Source organism: Polypterus senegalus, chromosome 2 (assembly GCF_016835505.1).
Source record: "Polypterus senegalus isolate Bchr_013 chromosome 2, ASM1683550v1, whole genome shotgun sequence".
Classification (NCBI taxonomy): domain Eukaryota; kingdom Metazoa; phylum Chordata; class Cladistia; order Polypteriformes; family Polypteridae; genus Polypterus; species Polypterus senegalus.
This window is the reverse complement of record NC_053155.1, coordinates 270,528,705-270,554,473: the sequence shown is the minus strand read 5'-3', so window position 1 is coordinate 270,554,473 and position 25,769 is coordinate 270,528,705. Positions and strand designations below refer to the sequence as shown.

The 25,769-nt window shown below is 38.7% G+C and overlaps 1 long non-coding RNA gene across 4 annotated transcripts in view; it reads right to left on the bottom strand.

Moving 5' to 3' along the window:
* LOC120523876 overlaps window positions 1–25,769 on the bottom strand; it is a 49,472-nt gene that overhangs the window by 15,076 nt on the left and 8,627 nt on the right. For 2 of the 4 annotated variants that reach the window (XR_005632714.1, XR_005632716.1), the window contains exons 2-3: window positions 4,197–4,280; window positions 3,377–3,658 (exon numbers count right to left, since the gene is read on the bottom strand). This is a non-coding gene — a long non-coding RNA (uncharacterized LOC120523876). Of the gene's footprint in view, window positions 1–3,376; window positions 3,659–4,196; window positions 4,281–4,385; window positions 4,478–25,769 lie in introns of those variants that run through there. The other 2 variants (XR_005632715.1, XR_005632717.1) reach the window with 2 other exon arrangements.

Below are 25,769 nucleotides of genomic sequence, written 5' to 3'. Positions count from 1 at the left end.
CCCAGGCCAGTAAAAGCGGGCTTAATCCTCTCCAGTGTTTTTCGCCCGAGGTGGGCCTAGGAGGTGAGCATGTGCCAACTTCGCATATCTCCGCCGGAAGGTACGCGGAATTAGCAACAACTTCCGCACCTCGCCCTCATGGGTAGCCACTCGGTACAACAGATCATTCTCAAGGACAAAGAAGGGTTCCCGCGGTGTGGATCCGTCCGCTGTTGAGCTGTTAGGCAGAACGATCGCATTCCGGGCAAAGCGCGGGAGTCATCATTCCACTGCTCCCTCTTAAAGGAGGCGGCGTGGACCGAAATTGATGGTCCAGGCGCCGAGGGGTCTTGGGGCCTGGGCCGGGAAGAGTTCCTGGCTAGTCCCTTCTCCGGCGGAATCTTCGGGTCAAGGTCCGTAGCCACGGAAGGTCCCCGAGACACCAGCGCCCATAGGGCCTGCCCTTGTGCACGGCGTGGAGGCCGCGGGAGGGTGCCTTTTCCCCTCATAACAAGATGCAACGAGGCCCGGGGCGGCGAATGGCTTACCGCTGATTCTTTTAGACCAGTCTTGTCCCAGAATCACTGGGAAGGGGGGGTCAGGTAACACAGCGACCGTCATTTGGATTGGTTCCCCTTCCAGGTGACATAGCAGTGGCGGACGATATGACCTAGTCCCCCCATGCACACAGGTGACCAACAAATGCTGTTTTAACCACTGTTGCGGTAAGACAAAACGGCGAGCAACAATGGTAATGTTGTTGCGGAATCAAACAAAGCCACCACGGCGTGCCCATTTAGCAACACCACTCCCGTATTCGACTCGCCAAGGGATGCGGCGGGTACAATACCTCTCCGATGATGTCCAGCTGCAGTCCATAGGCTCCGGGCGATGTGATGGGGCAGTTTGGCAGCAGGTGGCGGTCTCGCCACACTTGAAACAGCGGCGGACCCGGCCTCTCTGGCTCTGGCTGGCGCTTCTGCAGCGCGTCGAGGGGCTCGGGGTGGCCGCCCGTCCCTGCGGTTCCCGCGAGCAGGCTTTTCTGACCCCCAAGTCGGAGGACCGCCAACTGGCGCTCCAGGACGTCGAGGAGGCCCGACATGTTCTGATAGGCGTGTCCCCGGACCTGCTGGGCGAGGGAACTGGGCATCGCATTGACCAGGCCTTCACAGGCCACCCGCTCGACCACTTTCCGCCCGTCGGGGCTCTCTGGCCGTAGCCAGCGGCCCATCTTGCCCCAGAACTTCGAGCGCCTGGGCGCGAGCGGGCTTTTCGGGGTCAAAGACCCAGTTCCGCCATTCGGCCGCCTGCTGGCCCGGGCTAATGCCGTAGCGGGCCAATATTTCGGGCTTGAGGAGGTCGTAATTAGCGGCCTCCTCCTCAGGGAGGTCATAATAGGCCCGCAGCGCGGGTCCCTTCAGGTATGGCGCCAAGATGGACGCCCACTCGGACCGCTGCCACTCGTTCCGGGTGGCCGTCCTCTCAAACATGCCCAGGTAGGCATCGGCGTCCTCCGAAGGGCCCATCGGTACCATAGGAGGAGGCGGCTGCCTGGGCGGGTCTGGTCTCGCCCGTTGGGCTTCCACTAACCTGGCCTTCGTGGCCTCCAGCTCCCGGTGGTGGCGGCTTGCGCAGCTGCAGCCTGGAGCTGGTCGTTCATTCCTGCAGCACGTGTTGAGGTCCTGTCCCTCCGTCATTCCGGGATCTCTATCCTGCCGACTACGCCACTTGTAAAGGACCGAGGAGACAGTAGCAAGGGTTGGGGTTTTCCGGCCCCGTATATTGTAAACCACAAACAAAAACTGGTCAAAATTATAAACAAAATAGTTCATAATGCGCGACGCCGACTCCTGGCGTCGCGCCATTTTATTGGGGAGGAGCGGAAGTGGAGGATGCGGGAAGGACCGCAAGGGAGGATGGGAAGGATGACGTCAGGGCAAGATGGCGGAGGAAGGGCGGAAGTATCGCACTGCGGTCAATCCAGGCCTATGGTGCAGGAAGGTCTTTCTTTCTATGAGGAAGCAGAGGGAGAAAGTTAATACCCCACCATTCCCTGGCGAGTGGTTTCCCAGGTGCTATCGAATCAATCCATGGCCTCCTACTGCGTGCGTGACAATAGATATATATATATATATATATATATATATGACAACAACACTCATATCAAAGACAAAACAATTACATTAACAATCATGATATGTTATTTTTAAAATTTTTCCTTTTCTTTTCATAACTTCTTTAACACACTACTTCTCCACTTGAGCGTTCTGCTAGTATATATATATATATATATATATATATATATATATATATATACGGTGGAACCTTGGATTGCAAGCATAATTTGTTCCGGAAACGTGCTTGTAATCCAAAGCACTTGTATATCAAAGCGAATTTCCCCATAAGAAATAATGGAAACTCAGATGATTCGTTCCACAACTCAAAACTATTCATATAAAAATGATTAATACAAAATATAAAGTAAAAATACATAAAACAAATTAACCTGCACTTTACCTTTGAAAAGAATCATGGCTGGTTCTTTTTTTGCGACTTTAACAAGGAACCTATCCAATGACAGTAGCTTTTCCCTGAAGAGTCACTACACTAGGGCACAAAATAAAAAAATGCTTTACACACTGTAAGGTTTCTAAACTCTTTTGGGATTCCACCCATTGGGACAACACACGGAAGAGCATCCCAAAGCAACCGCAGGCTCCCAGCTCTGTAGCAGTTTGCCGTAAAAGCGAATCCAGAAGATCGCGGACATGCTATAAATGCCTGCTGTTGATGGGTGATGCAAGGAACATTATAAATGCAGGGCACAGTACTACTTGGCCACAAACCTGGCCATGACCCTGCCTGGCTGCTGTGTCTGTGTATAGGAGAGTAGCAGATCTCACTACAATAAATAACCATGCTGTTCATGTTTCACGCTGAATAAAGCTGATTTTGTTAAAGTACTGAGACTCAGCCTCGTATTTTGGGGTGCAAGACAGGGACTCACATGTTACAACACACACATGTGGTCACAATGCTATAGTAAACAGTATATGCTCATATGAATGTTGACTATATGAGTGAGGCACGCCGACTGAGACTGAGAATGGGAGATAATTACCCACAATCCTGCAGCGAGAGAGAGAAGAACCATCAGCTCAGTTGTGATCACGTGACGCTCAGCAGACAAAGCGTATACGTACTACTCGTATTGCAAGACCTCGCTTGTTTATCATGTTAAAATGTATTAAAAATTTTAACTCATCTTGCAAAACACTCACAGACCAAGTTACTTGCAATCTTATATATATATATATATATATATATATATATATATATATATATATATATATATATATATATATAGTCAAGGCATGAAGGACACATGGAGCCCATATTCATTTTTAGGGTGCCAGCCAGAGAATCCATTTAATTTAAAGAAAATAAAACATTGGTATGGTAAAACAAAGAACAAAAGTTTGGCCAGTCCAGCAACAAATGCTTGCTTTTAAGTTTTAGGCAAGTCTTCAGCTCCTACCATTGTTAGAGTAGGGTCCAGAATATGCCTCTTTTATTTTTCCCCACCTGCAATGGGCAGGGCCTTCTCTGGGCACTACAGGTGAGGTCACAGGCCTTTGCTGGGGTTCTTCTCGGAGCTGCTGGGTTGAAGACTTCTGTACTGTGGAAAGAATAGACCTACACATTACGTTTAGCATCTCTGATGCCACATCATCCTGTGCTTCCTTTAATGTGGCCACTGCAAGCCCAGCTAAACGATCTTGTCCTCAAATGCTTTAACACAAAAGAAATAATAACCAAATGTAATTCCTGTTAAAATGAACTTTAAAGTTCTATAAATTAGTTATTTCAAATTATGAATTGATTTGTACCACAAATACAGGATCTATAGCCATCAGTGAGGCATATGCCTGCTTCTGAAACTGCTGAGGGTGAGAGATCAGGTTCACTCTAAGGTACATGTGTTGCCCATCCCCCACCTGGGATAACACTCTGTCTGTCTTGATTTCAAGCCCCTCTGCAGATTGGTCCTGCAAGTTACCTAAGCAACTAAGATAAAGAAGATCCTCTGTAACCACAATGATAACATTACTGTTATCTGCAAAGGTGATATCACTGCACTATCACAGGCTTTAACATTTAAAAGTCTAAAGAATGTTATCTATATATAACATAACTGAGATAAAATTAACACTTACCATTACTTTCCTCTATGTTGGAAATTTTGCCAGCTGTTTCATTTTTGCAGTCTTGAGTATTTCATGGAAATAATCTGTTAAAGACTAGAAATGAGAAAAGAAGCATTTTTATTTTTTCCACATATCTTCAAAGAAGCCCCATTTTGTATACAAACTCTAATATACATGTCTCTGTCCAAATAAAATTACTTCAAAATGACGGAGTTGATTCTGTGAATACAGAGGAGATTGTGTCTCACAGCTGGCTTGGGAGTGCCCTGGAATTCTCCAGGAAGGTCTGCGGACTGTTTCTGTGGAAATGGAATTTGGGTTTTTTGGCTCAGCCTGTTATTATCATGGCCCACACACTGAAAACGTGGTATATGTGATCAAATGAAAACTATGTGAAATACGGTATGTCCACAACCTAAACACACTGAAACTACAGTATTATATATTTAGCATTGGTATTTTACCTAAAATTAGACAATGGCACTGACTAACAAGAACAGCATTAATCAGCACAGTGAAACTATGACTAAAAACATCCATGGAAACAAAACAATGAATCTTAAACAAAGAGGTGAAGCATTTCTGTAACTGCTAACTTCAAAATAAAATGACATATTATGAAAAAATTGACATATCCTTAATACAACTATTTTTTACAAATTCCATATCAACCTATAGGAAGAATAGGCATTTCAAGGTAGACGAGCACTAAAAGATACCAACTTCATAAACTGGTGAGATGGATATATGTACCATAACTAAATTTACTTCACATATTTAAGAACATATTAATGTTTTGTGAGTTTGAAATATACTGTATATACAGTACTGAGAAGTATTATTTGCACATTGTGTAATTTTTGGTATTATTGCACAATTCTCACAGTGAATATATCAGATCCTCAGCCAAAGTGTTATGTTAGATAGATAAAATGTTTTTGCATGTTTAATGTAATCATTAATATAGAAAGTTGTGCAATACAGATGGATTAAATAAGCAACAATAACAGTAACCAGATGTTTCCTGTAGTTATTGTTCTGTCTTTTGCAGCACTGTGGCAAAACTTTAGCGTAATCCTCCTTGCATCTATATTTCACTTCATTAACATTTAGGGGTTTTTAAGCTTGAACTGCTCATTCCAAGTATGGCTACGACTTCTCAATAAGGTCTAAGTGTGGCCTTTAATTTTATCACTGCCAAATTTCTCGATGCAATAAAATATCCCTAAACAATGACACATCCACCACAGTTCTTGACCACTGTGTGGGTTCCTACTACAGAATTCAGTATTAGTATTTCTCTCTATATGTCAAGGTCGGTGTGGGCCAAAATCTTTGACTGTTCTTGTCACAGAGCACCTTGAGGTTCATCCAGGTGCGTGCGGGCAAACTACAGGAGCATATCCATGTTCTTTTTAGTAGAAACTGTTTTTTAACTTGTTACTTTTCCAAGATTCTCTTTGTCTTTCTGAACAGGGAATAAAGATTATCATTTCCCAGACTGCAGAGTCAATGTTTTTGTCTAGTACTCTTTATGGATTAATGGAAAATTGAATGTGTTTTACTTGGGGAGATTTTTAGCTGGACAAAAACTCCTGGAAAAATTGTCACCTCAGACTTTGTTGTGACAATATATCCCCAACGGTGATTTTGTGGCGTCCTTAAGTCCTCAACACCCCAAAACTGGATAAATTAAAGTGTAATAATAAATGACAGTATTTCTCAATTGCTTAGACACTATTACTATACTTATTAACTAAAAATTCCAAACCATAATGCCATCTACCAAAATACAAATTAATTTTCCGAAACTATAAACACTATTCCCCAATTTTGACACATGATTCAGATTTGTTTCACTTTTTGTGCAAACCTCTACAGTACAACCAAATGCCTTTGTGTATCAATGGCTTCACTATGTGCTCATTTAGAAAGCACTGGCTTCAATATCATTAACTCAAGTCAACAGAGATGGAACACATTTTCCACACAAGTCCCCAGGTGCAAACTCTATGAGTCAAAATTGTTCACACAGCAGTCAAAGTATTAGAATGGATAGATAAAAGGGCTATGGGTCAGTTCACTTCTTTTGGAGCAATCGATCAACCACCACAGGAAGAAAGAGGAAGAGGGCACAGGAGGGGAGGTGATGAGGTTGATGAGAAATAAGAGACAAATGGTTTCAAATGAGATTTGTGCCAGCCTTGCTGACCTTGTCCTTGTGCATGGAATGTCGATGGCAGAAGCTGGACAAAGAGTGTAACCAAATCTGAGCCACTACACAGCAGCTTCTGTCATACAATCCTTGAGACAGGATAATAGGGAGGTCATTTACATACTGCTCTCTGCTGTAACTATGGAGTACTGTACATTGTTACATACAAAATCTTCATGTACTGTAGCTGTGTTGGACTGTATGCTGTCTGAAATACAGTCGACCCTTGACATACGACCGACCTGACATGCGAACAACTTGACTTACAACCAAAATTTTTTTTTTGATTTACGACCAACATCTTGCATTACGACCCGAATGTGGTCACATGTATCCGCTTGTGCGATTGTAAACAAACAGCCGAGAGCATTCGTAAATGTCAGTCGGAGCCCAGATACATGTGTTTGTGGATGTAATTTCGGTCAGTGCAGTGATTTATCTATACATATATATAATTCACTAAGACCATGGCAAGCAAGACACATAATTGCTAAGGAAGGAAGAGAAGGTAATGAAGGTAAAGAAAGCGATTGTTAAGGGATGTTAGCTAGCGGGCTGGCGCAGCACATGATGATGTCATCAGGCTGAGTCAGCACCGGCTTGCTTTGGAGTGTATTATTACAGCAGTTCACAACATGGCCAGCTTTGAACTGAGTGCTTGACTACTGTCATTATTAACTTGAGAAACAGCGATCACAATCGAAATGAAGATGGAAATTGTGCGGAAATATGAGAGTGGTGTTCGTGTGACCGATCTCGCTAATATGTACAGCATCTCGACAATTTTACAAAGAAAAGATTTGCATAAGGAGGCTCCTTCTAAACAATAACCACCTTCCATTTCATTCTCCTCCTCCTCCCTTCCTGCAGCCCAAAGATGTCAAATTAAATGGTGAGTACAGTATGAAATTGTTGTTTCTGGTAGGCTAGGCACTTTTTATAACTTTTTGGTTAGTACATTAGAAATATTATTGGTGTTTTGGTAAATTATGCGTATTATACAACCCTTTTTTATTATGAAAAGGTTAAGTAAGTGTTGCAGTGGGAGGTTCGGAGCGCATTATGGGTATTTCCATTATTTCTTATGGAAAAAATAGTCTTGACTTACAACCAACTTGAGTTACAACCAGCCCTCACGAACGAATTGAGTTCGTAAGTCAAGGGTCCACTGTACAATGAATTACTGCACTGTTTCACATGGCTACTGTGTGTTCCTATTGTAAAATGTATGGTTTTACAGTTAGTACTTGCTGTATTTTGTTTTCCAGAACTGAGACCACCTGGTAGTAGCAGAAGAACAAAAGAGGGCGATGATCAATATGGTTATAGCCAACAACACGATTCACTTGGTGGAGATACAACAGAAGGTTATTGAGGACCAAGAAATCTTCTGAGGGTCTGGTGAAGTCAGCATTTCCACAATTGGCCGCATTCTTCGAAATAATAGGTTGACAATGAAACATGCCTATCATGTTCCTTTCGAAAACCAACACCTGGAATATATACAGGTAGGATGTTTTCATACTGTGTGAAGTATTTGAGTACAGTACAGAACTATATAGTATAGAAAAAAATGTACTCATGGCCTCCCTTTTTGTGCACCCTAGGATGTGGAAGAATAATTCTAGGGTAACATAGCTTATATCTTAAAGAAATAGCATAAAGGGTTCATGAACATCAGAAACCTTTGCGGGCATGTCAGGAGGCCAAATAGGGGTCAAGTGAACAACAAAATGAACTGAAAGATATCTAAGAGATGACTACAAAATCAGCAGATCTCATGTTAACAGCCAGAATGGACAGTTGTTATATGCACAGAAATTTCAAGGGTGATAGCTCATCTCAAAAGGTATAAGAAGAACCAGAATACAATATAATAGACTTTTATTTTATATATAAGTTGTTTGGGTGTAAACCAACAGACCACCCAGAGTAAATGTATGCATTGATTGACAATGCATGTAAATTCAATAGTTTATTAAATGAACCTCTATTCTTTGTTTCTTTGACCATTCTGATCATTCTGACCATAATGTAATAGACTGCTTTTTGCCAAGGAGTAATTAAAAGATACAATGAACAGTTTTTATCCTGCCTGATAACTGATTTGTTCTGTTATAGGATGTTTCTTTCTTTAATAAGATGTTACATTTCTACTACAAGGAATGTGTTTCAGTGTAGTCATTAACTGTAGTGTGTGTCATCTTTTGTTGATAATCTGTGAAGCAGAAGCAAGACACACTCCTCATGGACTCATCTTTGTTGATGAAACAGGCATCAACCTCATTAAAAGGAGGAGGAGGGGGAGGAACATAGATGGCCAGCAGGCCATTGTGAATGTCCCTGGCCACCGAGGGTGGAATGTGAAACATGTGCCGTCATAAAGGGACCTCCACCGACATGCCATCCTTGGTCCATATGACACCATGCTTCTACTGGCTTTCCTTGATGGTCTCTGAGATCATTTATACCACCTCAACCAGAGGAAGCCAACTCAACTAGAGCAGCCATGCTACCTTTTAATTTAGAACAATGTCAGTTTGCACCGGGCTGCTCTGGTTCGTGACTGGTTCACTAACAACTCTAGATTAAGCAACATTTTTCTGCCTGCATATTCTCCTTTTCTAAACCCTGTTGAGGAGTTTTTTTCAGCTTGGCGGTGGATGGTCTACAATCGAGAACCCTATACTCGTGTTCACCTCCTGCAGGCCATAGAGGAAGCTTGCTTGGACATCACAGTAGAGACCTGCCAGAGATGGATAATGCATACAAGGGGCTTTTTCTCCCGCTGTCTGGCAAGGGCTCATACTGAATGCAATGTCGAAGAGATTCTCTGGCCTGACCCTGACCTGTGAAGTAATGCTGCAGCTACACAGAATTTTCTTCATGTATTGTGTTGTACAGTGACTCCTCCTCGATCGCAGGGGCTGCGTTCAAAAACCCCCTGCGAATGGTAAAAATTTGCGAAGTAAAAAACATATGTTTATATAATAGATAGATAGACAGATAGATACTTTATTAATCCCAAGCGGAAATTCACATACTCCAGCAGCAGTATACTGATAAAAAACAATATTAAATTAAAGAGTGATAAAAATGCAGGTAAAACAGACAATAACTTTGTATAATGTTAACGTTTACCCCCCTAGGGTTCAACTGAAGAGTCGCATAGTGTGGGAGAGGAACGATCTCCTCAGTCTGTCAGTAGAGCAGGACAGTGACAGCAGTCTGTCGCTGAAGCTGCTCCTCTGTCTGGAGATAATACTGTTCAATGGATGCAGTGGATTCTCCATAATTGATAGGAGCCTACTCAGCACCCGTCGCTATGCCACGGATGTCAAACTGTCCAGTTCCGTGCCTACAATAGAGCCTGCCTTCCTCGTTTTGGAGATATAATGAAGGGCTTGACTACACACAAAGATAAACACAAAAGAGCACAAAAGTTAACTCTTTACACAGCGAAACACATTGATGCTGAATGAACAATACGAGATGCTGGCTAACGCAAATAGAATCAAATGCTGCTCTCTGTCACTAAGCCAATCAACACCCAGGAACTTAACCACATGCTCTGATTGGGTAGCTTCTCAGCTATCCGCCAATAGCATCCCTTGTATGAAATCAGCTGGGCAAACCAACTGAGGAAGCATGTCCCAGAAATAAAAAGACCCATTGCCCACAGAAATCCATGAACCAGTGAAAAATCCATGATATATATTATTTGGATATGCTTACATATAAAATCCGCGATAGAGTGAAGCTGCAAAAGTCTAAGCGCGATATAGCGAGGGATTACTGTACATTAAATGTTTTTTTTAGAAGATTTCTTCATTTGTTGTTTGTTATATAGATTTCATTGTGTGCAGAGGTTGGGGTGGGGGGCAGACGTAACATTTCTCAATGCAGTAACCGTTTTTTACAGTAGTGTAGTGTAGATCTCAGCATGGTGTAAGTCTATGTTGTAGTGTATGTGTTTGGGTTTTTGAGGGCTTTTGTGTGATGTCTGGTTTTGATGTGAGGCTACCTGGTTTTGAGTGGAGAGTTTGGTTTTGAACTAGAAGCTTGAAGTTTAGGGAGTTGAGCGTACAGTTATGGAATTGTGTTTTGGGAAATGCAGCTTAATGTCAAGAAATGTGTCTAAGCAATCAAGCCTAATTCATAATAAATTATTGTTGACACTAATTACCTTCGCATGTATAAATTGTATGCTTGCGTACGTTGAACACCACAGAAAAGAAAGAAGCACATACTTTGTTTTTAATTTCAGCTAAACCGACATTTGGGTTGGGAAGCATATTGTTAATCTCACACACTTCCAGACTCATGATATTTGGAGGTCCTGCAACCCACAAAGAGATACATATTGAAAATACTCAGTAATTCAAAAAATTAGACAGGAGATGAAATGAATGTTTGGCAAATGCAATGTATACGTTCACATGTCAATATAGCATAGCTCAGTTCAGCAGGGTCACGCTGAATTCAGGAGTTAGTTTGACTTCCGCCATACACAGCTGTGCTGTTGTTTGCCCTGCTTGTTTGCTGTTATAAACACAAGTTGAACTGAAATGCCTTTTTTTGTATTGGAGGAAGATTTGGAAGTAAACAAGGACTGCTGGGTTAAACTCTACAGAACTTCTTTTTCAGCTGACCAGAGCACTTTCCAGAGGGGAGATAATGAATAATTGTAACCTTTCAGGAGGATAAAATGTACAAGATGTCATAGATATAAAGGATATGTTTGGTATTTTTCAAGCTGAACTTATTTCTTCCCGCTCATGGTATATAATAATTTGCCATATGAAATTGTGTTCTAAAGTCGAGCATATTTTAAAAATGTAAAAAAAAGTAGTCCAATCTTTCCTTTTATGATTGAGGTGAAGGGTACCAGAGTCACGTTATTAAAAAAAAGTCTTAAAACTTCTTGAATATGTTGTAAGTGCCCAAGAGGACGGACAGGAATCTTGGCCACGATATAGGGTGGTTTCTTGCACGGACAAGAGGCCATATTGGAAGGAAGGAGGGAATTGAGACTTGACTTGGCTGAACTGCCTTGCATTCTTCATCTTGGCACGGAAAGGAGGATGATAAATGCAAGGCGTTCCACCCAGGTTGAGTTTTGTCTCTTACAATGTCCATTTTTGAAGACATAAATGTTATTATCAGGTATCGATCTGCTTCTTGAGATTACTGTATATACATTTTGCAAAACAGCATATCCATGTTGTTATAAGAAGGAAAAAAAGCAAATTCTTGTGACATTCAACCATTTTAAAAGGATACCGGATGTGCACTTTACTTTCAGCCTAAGGGTTATGGATTCACCTTGGAAAGACATTTACAAGAGCCATTACTAACATTATTGATTGCTGATGCCTAGATGTGAATTGATTTGAGCAGGAACCTGTCAAAACATAACCACTGAAGAAACAGAATTGCAGAAGCCAAAGTAGGGTTATAAGTAGAATACAGCCTGGCAATGGGGGCTTGTTAGGGTTGTCAGAGCAGACAACCAAACACAAAATGTATTCTTAACTCAAGAAAAATAATTCAAACAATCAGTGATGAAATAATTCTTTCTTAAACTGGTTTTTACTGCTTCAAAGTGGACATATTTGGAAAGTTTTAAAGTTTTTTTTTTTTTCACCTCTACTGACCGGTACCCATCAGCCCCATTGTAAGCTGCAAGAACAGACAAGTTATTTTTCAAATTTATGAAAAAATGCTTCACTTTAGAACACACTTTTATGGGGCAAATTAATATAGTCAATGCTTTGAAGAAATAACTTTGACTTGAAAAACACTAGAGTTATTCTTTAAATTTACCTAGATAAAAAGAGCTTATAATGAGCAGTAACAGTTAATGGAGTTGTGTTGGACTCTGAAAAACGAACTCCAAATTAAAGGTGTGATTGCCATACTATAAAGTCTTGATGAGACATTTCACAGCCGAGTGGCACAAAAATCTAAATATTAATTTCAATTTGTTTGTAATGTGCAGATCAGGAGTGAGTAGTCTACTAGTGTGGAAATGTTTCTGTTCATTGGTGTAAGTAAACTTAATTAAGGAAATCCAGAATATATCCAGAATAAATGCAGATTTAATACGTAACATTAAATGTCATACAACTGTCTTGAAGTTAAACCCTGGACTGGATAATCAGAAAGTTAAGCATAACTAACGAGCTAATTCATTAATAGACAGTATTTCTGACCTAGAAAAAAATTAAAAGATTTGTAAATAAGTTTTAACGTGAAACCTCTAAGCAGGCAGTTTAGATGGACTGAAACCCACTGCCACAACTGATAAAACATTTACTTTACATTGATTGAGTCAATGGGTTTTCTTATTAGGTGTAATAGATTTACATACAGTATTTGTGTCTAAAGTGATACAATTTCAAAATTAGCTTCATTACTTTGAATTTTTAAAAAGGCACAATAAATTGCAATACAGTGTACTGCAGAAATGAAATGCGACACATGTGATCACTAAATAATTTTACTGTGACCAAAGTATTTTGATAATACCATATCATTAAGATCCTTAAAATTCTTACCCTTGCTGACTATAACTGCTAAAAGCTATTGTTGCTAATTGCAAAATGCAAATAAATACTTACAGTCAGCATCCTTGTTGAGTTAAGAGCTTCCTTCTTATTTTTAATGCAAATTATATTAATCCAATTAAACCAAATTTATTAGCAAATGAATCAAAAAACACAGATAAACAAGGCCATAAATATAGCAGGATGTTGCACAGTCATAAAGAGCATTACAAGCAATGAGTCCTAATATAGTCACAGCTTTTGTCTGTTACTTCATGCTTTAATATAATAGCAGATTTCTATGTTGGAATTTAAAACATAGACATAAGACATAAGAAATTTGACAAATGAAGGAAGATCGATGGCGCAGTGCTGTAGTAGTGCTGCTGCCTTGCAGTTAGGAGACCTGGGTTCACTTCCCGGGTTCTCCCTACGTGGAGTTTGCATGTTCTCCCCGTGTCTGTGTGGGTTTCTTCCCACAGTCCAAAGACATGCAGGTTAGGTGCATTGGCAATCCTAACTTGTGCATGTGTGTGCCCTGTGGTGGGCTGGCGCCCAGCCTGGGGTTTGTTTCCTGCCTTGCGCTCTGTATTGGCTGGGATTGGCTCCAGCAGACCACCTTGACCCTGTAGTTAGGATATAGCGAGTTGGATGATGGATGGAAGGAGATCATTCAGTACATCAAGTTCATTTGTTTAGCTCAGAGTTACACTATCCCAATATCTCATCCAAATATTTCTTAAAGAATGTTTTCTGCTTTAACTATATGCCTTTTTAATTTTTCCTGATTCCCACAACATAAAGAGGTGTTTCATGGCTTCAATCCTAATGCACTCCACCTTAATTTCTATTGGTGTCCGTGAGTTTGTGATTCACCCTTAAACAGAAAGAATTCTGCTGGATTTACTTTACCATAGCCTTTGAGGATGTTGATGACCTGGTTTGGGACCCCACGCAGTTTCCTCTGCTCGAGACTAAACAGGTTTAATTCTATGAGTCTGTTAGAGTAGGACATGTCCTTTAGCCTATGACACACCAGGATGGTCTCCTCTGAACAAACCAAAGTGCTATAGATAGATAGATAGATAGATACTTTATTAATCCCAAGGGGAAATTCACAAATGGACACAATACAGATGCGGTCTCACTAGTGCATTATATAGTCTAAGCATATTGTCCCTCAATTTATATTCCACAGTTTGGTTTATATGATATAAACCTAACATTTTATTTCTCTTTTTAATTACCTCTAGACAATGAAAATGTGTCAACATAAACCCCTAAATCATTTTCAGAGGTTGCTCCATGTAGGACAGTGTCTGCCATCTTTATAATTGTTGTTCCATTTGCACTCCTCTACAATTTCCAAGTTTGGCCCAGCTCTAAGGTTTGTCCAGGCCTTCTTGAATCCTTTTTTCTGCCTTCTCCGTGTCTGCCATTCCAATGATGTTAACTAACTGATAGTAAACATCATATACTTTTTCATGCTGAAAAATAGTCATTAATAGTCATAAAAGTCATAATAGTTATTAAAGATGTTATTTTTTCTGTTAAGGCATTGTTGTCTTTTTATAATTCTCATATTTTATAATGCTCATATAACTAACAATTTTCTGAACACTGAAATAGTCTCTTCCTTGCAGGAATTTCTAGGGTGAGTTTCTAATTTGTAATACAATTTGTGAACAAGAAGACATCAGAATATTTGCATCCGTCCATCCATTTCCAAATGAGCCAAATCCAATTCAAGGCCATGGGGTCCATCAGGCTTCATCAGGCATAAAGCAGGGATCGGCCCTGGGCAAGGCACCAGTCCTTTACAGAGATATGAAGATTTACTAGTCTAAAAACAAGCTAATTTGTTCTGATATGTTCTATTCAGCTGTAAATCAGAATAGACAGTGAGTAGACAGTAGTAGAGAGTAGACAGTGTGGAAGAGATATTAGTTTCAGTAGAACAGAAGAAAAAGACAAATTAGAATGAAAGAGAGTGAGCAGACAGTGCAGAAAATATATGAGTCTTATTAGGACAGTGGAAAAAGAAATACCTATATATACTAAAAATGCTGTTTAACAAAAAAAGTTGAAAAGATCTTTTGTGAAAGTCACAGTTGAACTATCAATGACAGATAACTTATGAGAACAGACTCTATACATATATATATATATCTATTGTTTAGCATTGTTGCTCTGTGAAAAATCAAACAAAACCCAATTTTATTTGTCACATACCATTATACACACAGTACAAATTGTAATGAAATGCATAGTTACAGAATCGTAAAAAAAATGTAGAAATATTATAATACAACAACAACATTTATTTATATAGCACATTTTCATACAAACAGTAGCTCAAAGTGCTTTACATATTAAAGAATAGAAAAATGAAAGACATAATTATAAAACAAAATAAATCAACATTAACATTGAATAAGAGTAAGGTTCAATGGCCAGGGGGGACAGAAAAACAAAAACTCCAGGCGGCTGGAGAAAAATAAAATCTGTAGGGATTCCAGACCATGAGACCGCCCAGTCCCCTCTGGGCATTCTACCTAACATAAATGAAACAGTCCTCTTTGGATTTAGGATTCTCACGGAAGGGCTTGATGATGATGATGGTCACGTAGACTTCTTCCTTTTAATCCATCCATCAATGTTGGTGCATCATGAAGCTTTGAGTAGGTGGAGGTGGCGCAGGCCACCACCACAAAGAAACCGGAAAAAGAAACAGAAAAGAGAGTAGGGGTCAGTACCGATTTTAGAGCCACCATGAATAGTTGTTATGATGAATTGAACATACAGAGTATCAGGATTAAGTTAAATTACGATTAAAATGAAGTTATAAAAAGGCCATGTTAAAGTAATGTGTTTTCAGCAGTGTTTTAAATTGCTCTACTGTATCAGCCTGGCGAATTCCTATTGGCAGGCTATTCCAGATTTTAGGTGCATAACAGCAGAAGGCCGCCTCACCACTTCTTTTAAGTTTTGTTCTTGGAATTCTAAGGAGACCCTCATTTGAGGATCTGAGGTTACGATTTGGAATATAAGGTGTCAGACATTCCGATAATAAACAACAACCTCTCAAAAACATGTAAGAACTTCTGGCTTACATAATAAGACAGCTGCTGCTGTCAGTAACAGACTTGTAGGTGGCAGTAAGAGGTGGTCAGACCTGCCTGGTTGTTACCACAGGTTGACATTTAGAGCTATTAACATTTGAATAGAGCAGCTCCACGTTGTTGTATCCACAAATAGAACATCCCAAAAGAAGTGAATTCTTTCTAAAGGTCCCTGGTTGAAGTCACCAGATTTTTAAGGCAAGAATGAATCATAAATAGAGTATTGGTAGCAGTGTGAATCACTTCTGTTGTTAAGTTAATAAACATTAACCAGGATGATGTAATTTATTTCCCTGGGCAGTAATGTTGATGAATTCAGTCAGCCTTTCAATTTCCGAATCACAACTTTAAGTTTTAATTATGTCCTGTTCATGGCTCATGGATGATATATTGTGACCTTGTCAGAGGTATAAAGAACCACAAAATGACCTGTTTAATACAAAAAGCACTTTTATATGTCCACAGCTTCATAAGGAGAAGATTTCAATTGACAAAACATTAGATACAGTAGCAGCAATAGCGTTCTATGGTGTCACCACACCTAGTGCTGTCATAGCTTGTGCCGACAGCAATGGCTTTGGTAGTGTGTTAATGGTGCTGCACAGAGAGCATGAGAATTTAGAAGTGTTTTGTTCCAATGTGCTTACAAATGTGCTGAACTTTTACTGTTCGTGCCTGTGAAGTGTACTTCTCTGTATGGCTTAAACTACTTACACTTCAGAAAGGCTTCATCTCTTACTTAGCACCACCATGATGTTAGAGATTCCTGATGATACACCTGACAGCCAGGTACACAGCTAACAGCAACTGACACTGTCTATATATCATTTGTTTCACCTTCTAACTAAATCAATATTAGATTTTAAGGTTTTGAAGATTTCCAAAACACAATGCTCTCTTGTCATGCTTGAAGCCAACCTTTAACAAACAGCACAATAAAAATGATAATAATAACCTGCTCAGATTCAGACTTACGGTATCTTCTCTTGCAAAACAAACATTAGTGACAAGATTGTCCTTATACAACACATTCACAGAAGTTACTTGCAGCAGCTTCAGGATGGCACTTTCATGTGAACAGTGAGAGTCTGCATGATAGTACAGTAAGTGAAAGAAAAAATAAAAAAATATATTAAAGCCACACAGTTAAAACTACCGAGCCAGAGAGAATAGACTTTACTATTCTAACATCAATAGTAAAAAGGCCTTATTATAGCTGATTTCATGGAGATCCACTGGGTAGTGCCGCTGTTTCACAGATAAAGCATTATGGATCAGAATCCTGACCTAGTTGTTTTACTTGTGGAGTTTGCATATCCTCCCCATGTTTGCATGGGTTCTCCTCTCAAATAACAAAAGACATGCTTGTCAGGCTGATTAAGGATTCCAAATTAGAGACCCTCTACATGAAAGTGTGTGAGGGGGCTCTGTGATTGACTGGCACTTTGTCCAGAGTTGTTTCCTGCTTGCTTGCTGTGCTGCTATAATGGGCTCCAAACCATATGGCAATGAACAGGCTTAAACAGGTTTGAAAATGTTGATATTGACTTCTCATATTATTTGAATGCTGCACATCTTTCATATAGAAAAAGCAAATCCACTTGTTTCTGTATGAAATCCCAAAACTCAGTGAGTGTTACTATGGGAAGCTTGCTGTAGATTATGTCATTTGTCGTGTCTACACTATTCTATATTTTAAGCTAACAAAAACCGTAAACAATATTATTGAACAGAAACTGAGCAATGCTACACAAAAGCAGTGATGTAAATCTTAAACAACAAATTTTTGGGCCACGAATCAAAACTGTATATTTAAGGTGGCCAGATTTAAAGTTAGCTATAAATATGAGGGGTTAAATAAATGGGTATATTAGAAGAGGCACGACCCCAAAGCCTCAACTGTCAATGTCTTGCTGTACCTGCCACACCATTTGTGACCCTTTCAGTCTGACCTTGAGGCAGAATAAAAGGAAAAGAGACAAATACTGATGTTAACTCAACTAATGATATTCAACAGACATTGCCACAGAGCTTCCTGTGGAGGAGGGTATCAAAAGACACTAAGAAACCACAGAAGAATAAAAACATAATAAAGTTACTTTAAATGTCTTTCATTGCCTTTAAAGAAATGTAAAGCATTTATTCATAACTAAAATGTTAATGCAGAAGAGGACACAACAGGGAGGAATTAACTGTTTACCTTACCTAACTTTATTCACAATGTGTGTGCTTTTGACAGTACAGTAATATATGGTATAGTTTTCTACAGGTTGAGTCATGCTAGGTTCAAGTGTGATTTTCTTGTTTATAATGCTACTCTAGTTTATTAGGCACAAGTTGAAGTGAAACTCATCTTCTACAAAGAAGAAATCATACTTTAAAATATGTGGATGAATGTGTGATTCAATGAAAAAAGAAGCATAGCCCCCACAAAACCAAACCACTATTAGCTTGCAGATTCTCAGTTATAAGTGTCAAAAGGAAATACGAGTCAAATCCAAAGTTATTTGAAAATCTACTTCCTTTCAAAATAAAGGAACAGTACCCATAATATGCTTGCTGTAATTTGTATCAATAAAAGTTTTAGTCATCCATCTATTGTTACTAAGTTGTGATCATACAAGGATGCAACATTAGCTCATCGTGAGAACATCTGCAACTGCAGGATGGCATTTTTTTGGCTTAAAGTGGGATGATTTACTCTTACAATGGGTAGCGCTGCTGCCTCACAGTTAGGAGACCCAGGTTCGCTTCCCGGGGGGTCCTTCCTGCGTGGAGTTTGCATGTTCTCCCCGTGTCTGCGTGGGTTTCCTCCCACAGTCCAAAGACATGCAGGTTAGGTGGATCAGCGATTCTAAATTGGCCTTAGTGTGTGCTTGGTGTGTGGGGGTGTGTGTGTGCGCCCTGCACTGGGCTGGCACCCTGCCTGGGGTTTGTTTCCTGCCTTGCACCCTATGTTGGTTGGGATTGGCTCCGGCAGACCCCCGTGACCTTGTGGTTAGGATATAGCGGGTTGAATAATGGATGGATGGATGGATGGATTTACTCTCATAGAATTAATAAATATTTTCAGTTTTTATCTTCAGGCTTTTATCTTGAAAAGCACATTTTTGCTAAGATATCTTTAGTGTTTTAAAAGAAAGATAATATGCTTAATGATTAGAAGGCTTAATAGAACACTGTAGTACAGATGTTTACCTTGTTATACAGTAAATGTAAGTGTTATGGTGGGGAAAAGTATCTTAATATACTGTTACTAAAATACATAACAATACCTCCTTTAATTAATTCATCAAACTTTTAAAAAAATAAGTGAATGCTCCTCTAAAAAAGCTCTTTCAGCATGACATGAATAATCTAGTCAGCATAACTACCAGATTCTTAATACTGATAAAGTGTCTTGCGTTAACATGTAGTGTGTAAGTAACTTTTTTTCTCCTAAATTAAATTGATGATTTTGCATTGTTTTCCATTTACATAGTCAAAGCTTTGACAATATTTACAAATGGAGTTTAAAGAACATCAAGTAAAAGCCATGCAATAATTTGTTAATCATCTTATGCAGTTCATGGCAATCTCAGGAGCAGTCGGTTTTAGGTGCCAGGATTGTGTTATTAATTAATTGATGTCATTTACTTTTGTCAGCTATTCATTATTTATATTTTTTAGATGGTGGATCTGTTTTTCAATGGTCACTGCCATTTTGCTGCTTTTAGTCATTATATTACATAGTTGCTAGATACAGTATGTGATGCTTGTGTCATGTCACCAGTAAAATAATGGAGTTTGAGCTCCACAGAACAAACAGCAACCACACTAAGTCATATAATGGGGTGCTATGCTGGCAAAGAGGTGCATGGAGGAAAGCGCACAAAGAACAAGCAACACCACCTCTTCCATTTGCATCATTTCCAGGTCTGTTGACTTGAGAAAGAAAGGGGACAGGCTTTGGGTAATCAGAAGTTCTTCCATAATCATTTGTTATTGTATATAAACTTCATATTGCAGTGAGGAGGAACAAAATAAAACTCTAGCCTGGACATTTAAGAAACATTTCTAGCTTCATAAGGAAATGGTAAGTCCAAGTCTATGTTGCACAAGCCGAACGCTAGATGGCCTCTTTCTAGGCACTCTGCAATATGCTACAGTGAAGACTAGTGTTCAGAATTTTGGTAGAGTTTGACAAAGATCTGTTGCTGGATCTTTAACCAGTGATTGCAATATCTTCCATTCAAAACAAAAATAAAAATAAACTTAAGAAAATGTGAGAGACCTAGCAACTGCAGCTCATGATTAAATTAGTATTAAAAATCAATTTGCACACTCTCTAAATCACCACTAAATACAGTACATTATTTAAAACTAATAGGTCCTCTGCTTTGAGTTAAATGTTGTGACCTTTCACTGTTTTACAGTTTGGTGCTCACTCAGTCTTATGCATTAATCCAATTTCTCCTTAAAATTGTAATAATGCTTGCATCCTGTGATCAAAACTGCATTTTCATGTGACTAAAGTATATTACAAAAACTTTAAATTTTAGTGAAGCAAAAACAATTTAATTATGTAGTGTAACAAGTGGAAATAACCACAACATACATAAATACATTAAAAATACACACACCCTTTAGAATAAATAAACACATTTGTACTTTTGTTATATAGTGTACCTCTACCTTAGTTATAATTACCCATCAATGAACCAATTTCCTTAATCATTTTACATTATAATGTTGACCCAGCTGAAATGGGTAACTAGTGTCACTAACAATGACAAAGATGAAATATTTTTCTTAGACATTTGTACAATATATAGCATTGTTTTATTTGATTTTTATTTCTAACTTGTGATAAAGAATTATAAAGCTGCCTGTGTTCAAAAACTTCATTTATTTAAAACCATTCCAAATGTTTATCCTTGACTCTTCTTGATTGTCATTACTAACACCAGAAAAGTTTGAATTTGACATTGCTTCATTTCAGACAGTAATTTACTTTCTGATGTCAGCTTTTAGTACTAATACCAATAGTGGGAATAGCTGCTTGTAGCAATTGCACATTGTATCATAAAATTACCCAAATGTTATATGCTTTACACAGTTTTAGAAATGTCTGATATATATGGAGAAGATTCTCATGCCTACAAGATGTTTCCTTTACAAAAATGTATAAAATTTCAATTGCTATATGCAAAATGTTAGAAGTTCCCCTTTTCTTTTGAGATGCTTTTGTTGACTAATATTTAGTTTGTTCTATTATACTGGAAGTGTGCTTGTTTTCTGCAAGGTTGTAGACTTTTTCTCCCCAAGTGGCTTTGATTCTTCTAGCTTTTCGATTATTCTCAAGAAACCTGCAAATTTTCAATTATTTTTTTACAGTCTTAATTGTTTGCCTTCCTTCGACAGTAGCAGTAGATTGTACTGGGAACCGTACCTGGCCGGGACACCCATGGCATAAAAGAACAGCATGACAAACGCCAGTGGCAGCGTGTCTATGAACTTAATTTAAAGTTAAGCTTTACATCTTGCTTTCCTATTCGTTTGCATAAGCACAGTCCTTCACCAGCAATTTTAACTCCGTTACAGCAATTTTAACTCAGTTACAAAGTGATCAAAAGTCTTGTTTATACCCTGTGTCTTCTCATTAAACTTGTATCTCGCAAATATTATATTCATCGTAGGCATGACAAACGCCAGGGGCAGCATCTTCGTTTGCATAAGCACAGTCCTTCACCCGCGAATATTTAGCGGCAGCGTGTCTATTGGATTGCCGCTGACGGACGGCCTTATATGGGCAGGCACTCGATTATGTGGGAGGCGTGACAATGAGGGACGCAACTCCGCCTTACATGGCGACCAAGCTGCAGGCTATGGCCGTATATATGTACATAAGTAGGTTCCAGTTATGACCGTTACGCGTAGAATTTCAAAATGAAACCTGCTTAACTTTTGTAAGTAAGCTATAAGGAATGAGCCTGCCAAATTTCAGCCTTCCACCAACACGGGATGTTGGAGAATTAGTGATGAGTCAGTCAGTCAGTCAGTGAGGGCTTTGCCTTTTATTAGTATATATATATATATATATATATATATATATATATATATATATATATATATATATATACATATATATATATATATATACATATATACATATATATATATATATACATATATATATATATATATATATATATATATATATATATATATATATATATATATATATATACACAAACCGGATTCCAAAATAGTTGGGACACTATACAAATCGTGAATAAAAACTGAATGCAATGATGTGGAAGTGCCAGCTTCTAATATTTTATTCAGAATAGAACATAAATCACGGAACAAAAGTTTAAACTGAGAAAATGTATCATTTTAAGGGAAAAATATGTTGATTCAGAATTTCATAGTGTCAACAAACCCCAAAAAAGTTGGGACAAGGCCATTTTCACCACTGTGTGGCATCTCCCCTTCTTACAACACTCAACAGACGTCTGGGGACCGAGGAGACCAGTTTCTCAAGTTTAGAAATAGGAATGCTCTCCCATTCTTGTCTAATACAGGCCTCTAACTGTTCAATCGTCTTGGGCCTTCTTTGTCGCACCTTCCTCTTTATGATGCGCCAAATGTTCTCTATAGGTGAAAGATCTGGACTGCAGACTGGCCATTTCAGTAATCGGATCCTTCTCCTACGCAGCCATGATGTTGTGATTGATGCAGAATGTGGTCTGGCATTATCTTGTTGAAAAATACAGGGTCTTCCCTGAAAGAGATGACGCCTGGATGGGAGCATATGTCGTTCTAGAAACTGAATATATTTTTCTGCATTGATGGTGCCTTTCCAGACATGCAAGCTGCCCATGCCACACGCACTCATGCAACCCCATACCATCAGAGATGCAGGCTTCTGAACTGAGCGTTGAGAACAACTTGGGTTGTCCTTGTCCTCTTTGGTCCGGATGACATGGCGTCCCAGATTTCCAAAAAGAACTTTGAATCGTGACTCGTCTGACCACAGAACAGTCTTCCATTTTGCCACACTCCATTTTAATTGATCCCTGGTAACCTGTGACAACGCCTGAGCTTGTGGATCTTGCTTAGAAATGGCTTCTTCTTTGCACTGTAGAGTTTCAGCTGGCAACAGCGGATGGCACTGTGGATTGTTTTCACTGACAATGGTTTCTGGAAGTATTCCTGAGCCCATTCTGTGATTTCCTTTACAGTAGCATTCCTGTTTGTGGTGCAGTGTCGTTTAAGGGCCCGGAGATCACCTGCATCCAGTATGGTTTTACGGCCTTGACCCTTACGCACAGAGATTGTTCCAGATTCTCTGAATCTTTGGATGATGTTATGCACAGTTGATGATGATAGATGCAAAGTCTTTGCAATTTTTCGCTGGGTAACACCTTTCTGATATTTCTCCACTATTTTTCTTCGCAACATTGTGGGAATTGGTGATCCTCTACCCATCTTGGCTTTTGAGAGACACTGCCACTCTGAGAAGCTCTTTTTATACCCAATCATGTTGCCAATTGACCTAATTAGTGTTTATTGGTCTTCCAGCTCTTCGTTATGCTCACATTTATTTTTTCCAGCCTCTTATTGCTACTTGTCCCAACTTTTTTGGGATTTGTTGACACCGTGAAATTTTGAATCAACATATTTTTCCTTTAAAATGATACATTTACTCTGATTAAACGTTTGATCTGTCATCTACGTTCTGTTACAAATAAAATATTGACATTTGCCATCTCCACATCATTGCATTCAGTTTTTATTCAAAATTTGTTTAGTGTCCCAACTTTTTTGGAATCTGGTTTGTATATATATATATATATATATATAGATATATATATATATATATAGATATAGATAGATAGATAGATATGGGAACACTGTGAAGGAAAAATACAATTTTTTGAAAGATACTCATTCTAACATCATTAATTCTTCAAATACAAGAGAGTTAAAGAGCTTACCACCCAGTAACATTTTGTTAAATTCCACTATACATTTAAATTTCTCTGTGAATGTATCTCGCAGATACCTAAACTGTTTAAGGAAGCTAACAGAAAGTGCTCTAAAATTCAGAGTTTAAATTAATATGAATGTGTCACTGACTTGACCAGGAAAAGTTCAATGCCACTCAAAATAACCTTGAACTCAGGGATCATGTAAAAGTAATATAATAGATGTAATACAATTGGCAAAAATTAATTTGGATCAGTAATAAAGAGAACCATTAGTACAAAAAGTATTTTTCTCTATCATAGAAAAAATCCTGTGATGAGACAAGACTTTTTTCAAGAGGTTTTTTCAAGTCCCGCTGTCCTCTCAACCATATTCAAACAAGCCTATGGTCCACTCACCTCTCATTCGTGTGAATGCTTTTGTCAGGCACAGTTCCTGTGCTCTCAGCACTTATAAATTTTTAAGTTTTCCTCATTAAAAGTCATTTAGGAAAAGTCCTCAGTTTTATCCTTTAAAGAAGCTTTTCTGGACAGTATTTTTAGACATACTATTTTTTCCATCGATGTAGTCCTTTTCTGGACGATAACTTTATATGTTCCAGATGATACGTCAAAAACTAAGCGAAGAAGAAAGGGCAGCACAACGAAAAGAGGCCCAAAAGCATTGGAGAGAAAAGAATTTAAAAAAGAACAATAATCTAAGTGCAAATTCAGAAAATAAGGAAAGTAATAATCAGCCCAGACCAAGTGGAAATGAAAACATTGCAGGTCCAAGCAGGGTTGGAAATAAAAGACAAAGAGTAGAAGACAAAGTAGAACATCATAAAGAGGTTCAAAAACGCTGGCGCGATACACATTCAGAGCAGGTTAGAGATTATGAAAGTACTTAATTTTCGAAAGTCTAAAAAAACTGATAGTAAAGATTGCATTAGCACTAACAAACAGAAATTATTACTTGGTGAAATAACAGAACAACGAAAAGAGATCAAATATATGGACATAGGTGATATGACAGAAGTATGCAGATATTGTGCGACTTTAAAGTTTAAGCCGGGGACTTGTACTTTGTCAAATTCGTGTTGCCATCGGGGAAAAGTTGTGTTTCTTTCCAATGAAGAGGTTAAAAAGAGAATTAAGAGAGAATTAAAAGATTTGTTGTTTGGTGAAAGTGAAGTCCACAAACACGACAGGCAAAATATCCGAATCTACAATAATCTGTTCGCATTCGCAACATTCAACACTCAAAATAAAGATTTACACAATTGAGGACCATACGCTAATCAACTACAAGTTTAATTTCAAAGAAACCAAAATTTGGTCAGTTTTATATTTATGATCATGGAGAAGCGATGCAACATAGAATCGAAAGAGTTAAACGATCGGACGTTTAATGCCAATAATGGATACAAATCCATACGTCCAAAGTATCGCATTTTACATAAAATGTACCTGCAAAACACGAACAAAGAAGTTTTCTTGGATTTCTATATGAATCCAAAAGATCATGGTCGCATTTATAATAAAACAACATGTGACGAATTGTCAGCGATAATCATTTCGAAAGATGGAGATATCAAAGACAGAAGTTTAAAAAGTATTTGCGTGTTAATTTCAAAGCCAAACAGAACGAAAATGAATACACTCAATGAATACCTCTAACGCAACATGAAACATAATTTTATTTCAATTTATTACGTTTTACTATTTTTAACTATGGTTAATTA